Genomic DNA, 4489 nt, shown 5'->3' with positions numbered 1-4489 from the left:
TCCCTTTCCTTTTCTGCTTTCCTGCAGTCCCTTTCGCGCGCCACCACCTCTCCCTCCCCCCACCAACCACTCTCTCTATCTCTCATCCAATATCTCTTTTTCTCTTTACCTCTCCAATTCCCTTTTCCAACTCACACCGCGTCTGCGGGATATTTTTAAGGAAAATTGACCGACCCTCTGACTGCCTTTCTTGCACCCGCTTTTCCTCTTTGTCTCTTTCACGCCCACCCTTCCTTCCTTTCTTCCCTCTCTTCTTTTCCTCCGCTTCGCGATTTCAACCTTCCTTTTTCCGCCCTTTCTTTCTTTCCTTTATTTCTCTCTTCTCTCTTTTTTTTCGTTTCTTCCATCTGCTTTTTCCATTTTTACCCTCCCACGCCTCCCCCCCCCCCCCCCTATTTCATAGGCGGTTTATGATTTTTCTTTGAGAGCAACGATAATAAATAAATTTATCCTCGAAATCAAATTTCTCTCCCATTCAAAGAGATCCTTCGGCATTTATATCTCGCCTCCACCCTTGTACCCCCTCTTCGGGGTTACTCCTCTCTCTGATCCTTTCCGTCTTTATATACGTTCGGGTATAAATGCCTCGGGTTTTAACTATTTACATATTATGTACAGCCCTTCCTCTCTTCTCTCGTCGAAAGGGTAGAAAGCGTTCATCTCGCTAAATTTCCTTACCGCGTTGATACAATAAAAATCGTTTTGATCCTAGTCGACGTCGTCTCATCGTCAAGATACTCCATTAAATCCATTATATTCGAGATACGCTCCTCGCGTATTACGCTCATTTCTCCGTCAAAAGGAAAGGGCCACTTAGAGCGAAACAAAACGCAAAAATTTTCGGAACAACATCCAACATCCGTTTAAATACTTCACTGATCCTCCTCCTCCCCCTCCTCCTCCTCCTCCTCGTTCTCCGACGATTCATATATATTACTTTCTTTTTTCTTTTTTTCTCTTTCCTTTGTCGCTCTTCTCATCTCGCGATTATCCACATTCCCTGCTCGCTTTCATTCGCTCTCGTGCACAGGTTTCTGCCGTATCCTCTCCGCTCTTTTCGGAGATACGAACGTTGTCAGATCCTGTCTATTTATTGCGTTGCAAACATCGGGCCAACGTCGTTCTCTCGGACCTGCAAATCTGTCTTTCTTTTTTGCAAGCTCAGAGATGGAGGTACCCTCCCTCTTAATCCTTTTCTCCGGACCTCTCTCGTATCCCCCTTTTATCCCTCTTTCGTTTCTCTTCTCTTTTTCGTCTCCCTCTCTCCTTCTCCTCGCTCCGACTCGCTCGCTCGCTCGCTCGCTCGCGTTTCTAGAAGATACCCGGCTCACTCCATTTCTGTATGCATTATTCAGGACATATACACTGGAACGGTTCGTGACGGGCTAACTGGCGCACCACCGGAAGTTAGGCAAACGAGTCCTGAGTGGCCGTGGATCGTCGCGACTTCCATGGATACACCGTCTACCGATTCTCAATGCCTTTTCCACAGTCGCTACACCTCAACTTCATAAAGCTTTCACAACTTTTCTTACCTTAGAGAGCAGGGCCAGAAATTATCATCCTAGCTCCTCCTAACTCTCGAGCTATATATATACACACATACACATATATATATATATATATATATACCGATGGCACGAGCGGAAACGTTTCAATCGAATCGTTTCTCCTCCGTGTCTATTTGTCGAATTCGATAGCGTAACGTGATTGGAATACGCAAGGAGTCGGAGGGAGGGGAAGGGAGTCTCGCAGATTTATTCCCGCTTTTAAGACACTCTCTGTCCCTCCCTCCCCCTCTCGGTCGAAAGACACTCTTTCATCCGTATCATGGGAGCAGGAAAGAACGAGCGTTATTGTCGTGTGTAGGTGCCGGTGTTCGACATGCGTGTCGTGTTCCTCGCCGTTTTTTCCCCTCTTTTTCTCCTTTTTTTCTTCTTCTTCTTCTTCTTTTTTTTTTTCCCTCCGTTCACGCGAGATCCTGTCTGGAATACCTACGTAAGAGGATATGCCGTCGTCTCGTTTGCTCGGAACATGCCGCATACTACGCTCAGTTCGCGTATATTCTTTCCTTGCCCCCGAGACTCGGACGTTTCAAACGTCTGGACGGGGACATTGGAAGCAGATACGTCTTCATCGACGCGTTAATTGGCCAAGGTTTCGTTTCCAAACGTGGGTATCGAGTTCCCGCCTTTACGCTTCCTTCGTATGATTTCGTTCCAGAATTGGATTGATCTCCTGTTCAAAAAGAGAGGGAGAGGGGGGAGAGAAAGAGAGAGAGAGATTTTTAACGCGTTTAAAAATGAAACGAAATTCCGTCTAGGTTTCGAGATGAAAGCGAACGGAAAAGAATTAATTGATCGGGCGGTTTTTCTCTCTCTCTCTCTTTCCTTTTTCTTCTTTGTTGGAAAATGGAAAAAGAGGATGATGAATATACTAGGCGTTAAGACGATATCCTCTCTCGATTACACGCATCGTTTATAATCCGATACGGTGGTGGATGATCGGTGGAACCGAGCACGAAGGCTATCGAAAATCTCGTTTTACTAGAACAGCCAGGTTGATCCTCGGACAGTGGAAGGTACAAGGATTTCAGGAGCAGGACAGGGCCCCGTTGTGCGTATCTCGGACCCGATGGCCCCGAAAACCGGTTCCGTCCGGATTTCACGTGACACGCGTTTCTCCTTTTTCGGGGATCCAAAGGAATACGGTGCCTCTCGAATGTATAAACTGTATTGCATTACGATTACGAGCTCCATTATCGTACGTGTCGTAAACAGCAATTATAAGCGTCGTGAAGAAACGTATTTTAATCGAGTGTTGCACACAACCAACTTCGTACATCTTTTCCTTCGTATATCCTCCCCGATACACACACACATATATATATATATATATATATAGATATACGTATATATACCCGAACCGAATCTTTACTCTTCCTTATCGGCCGGTACATTCGACCGTTTCGAAAACTCGTTCTTTTTTTCCCCTCTCTCTCGTTTCTCTTTTCGTCGAACGAGTGCGAGACCGAGCGCTATACGGTACTTAAGATGGAAGTACGGAGAGGTTTGATAGAAGAGGGTGGTCGGCGGAAGAAGGTGGCACTGGGATGGAGGTGGGGGCTTTCTCGAAATTCGTCGGAGAAGCTTCTTCTTTTCATGTCTCGGTAAGCACGGCAGGAAGCTGTAAATGTTCACGCCTCGATCCGACCCCCTTTTAATTTCTGCTCGGCTGCCTCGGAATTGATAAAAATTCTACGTCACACGCAGGATGAGCACACCGAGTGGCGCGCGTTTAATGTAGCAAAGGGAGGCGTGGACGGTGCGGTTAATAACGAAATTTATAAATTCAGTAGGTGCGCGCAACAGCTCGCTCACTCGCTTCTCCGTACCGCTCGCTCGTTCTCTACTCCCCTCGCGTTCGCGCGAAAACTTCCACTGGATTTCTCGCCTCGCAACCGTGTGTGCACCGTGTGTGCACATTGCCACGCAGGCCCCGTTCCACGAAACGTGGGGCGAATCATTCAAGGTCGCGGCTAGTATCGCCCAAGGTCAACGTCTAGATCTCCCCGAGTTAGCCGCCTCCTCGATGCGCCGGGTCAATGCCCGGATTACTCAAGGTCAACGGCTGTCTAGCCCGGGTCAATGGCCTCCAGTCTCAAGGCCAACGTCCGGATTATTCGAGGTCAACCAAGGGGAGAACCGCAAGATGGAGAGGAAGAAATAACCAGAGCGTACGCTCGTCGACTATTTTGGACACACTCGATCGATCGGTCGGTCGAATTTCGCGAATTTCCTCAAATTTTCTTTCATCCGCGACAGAAATTGTTCCTCGAGAAAGCGAGGATAAAACGATTGTTGCGCGAAGGCGAGGAACATCGTTTCTATCGAAGATCTCGAGCTTTCGTATCGTCGTCGATATTAGCGATATTAACACGGTATTGTAGGGAGAGCAACGAAGGGATCGAATGGAAGACAAAGAGGACATCGGCAAAGATCACAGCTCGTAATCGAGGCGCGTTCGAGACGGTGGGAAGAAAAAAATGATGAAAGTATTGGGATTTTGAATATAGAGAAGGGACGGTGAGAAGAAGGAAGAAAAGAGGAGATCGAAGGAAGGAAGAAGAAATGGCGATGGTGCAGAGAAGAAGACGGTGGGGCGAGAGAGTGGAAAGACGTAAGAGAGACGCAGCAGCAGCAGCGGGAGTAGGAAGTGGCGGAGGAGGAGGAGGAGGAGGAGGAGGAGATGGTGGTGGAAGAGCAGGAGGAGGAGGAAATAATAACGACCCCGACGTCGCAGTGCCGCAGAAAGGTTGACGACCCGATGCCAGGCGACGCCCTCTCTCCCCTTGCCGCCCTACCATCCCTTCCCCATCGTCCTCTGCAACCATCATCCCCCTTTTGCAGCTACCACCACCGCCGACGGCATCCCCCACTCGACTAAACCACCCACCTGGTACTGCACGTCGTAAGCGCATAGCGTACGT

This window comes from Apis dorsata, unplaced genomic scaffold (genome assembly GCF_000469605.1).
Source record: "Apis dorsata unplaced genomic scaffold, Apis dorsata 1.3 scaffold_995, whole genome shotgun sequence".
Lineage (NCBI taxonomy): Eukaryota > Metazoa > Arthropoda > Insecta > Hymenoptera > Apidae > Apis > Apis dorsata.
This window is presented reverse-complemented; position numbering follows the sequence as displayed.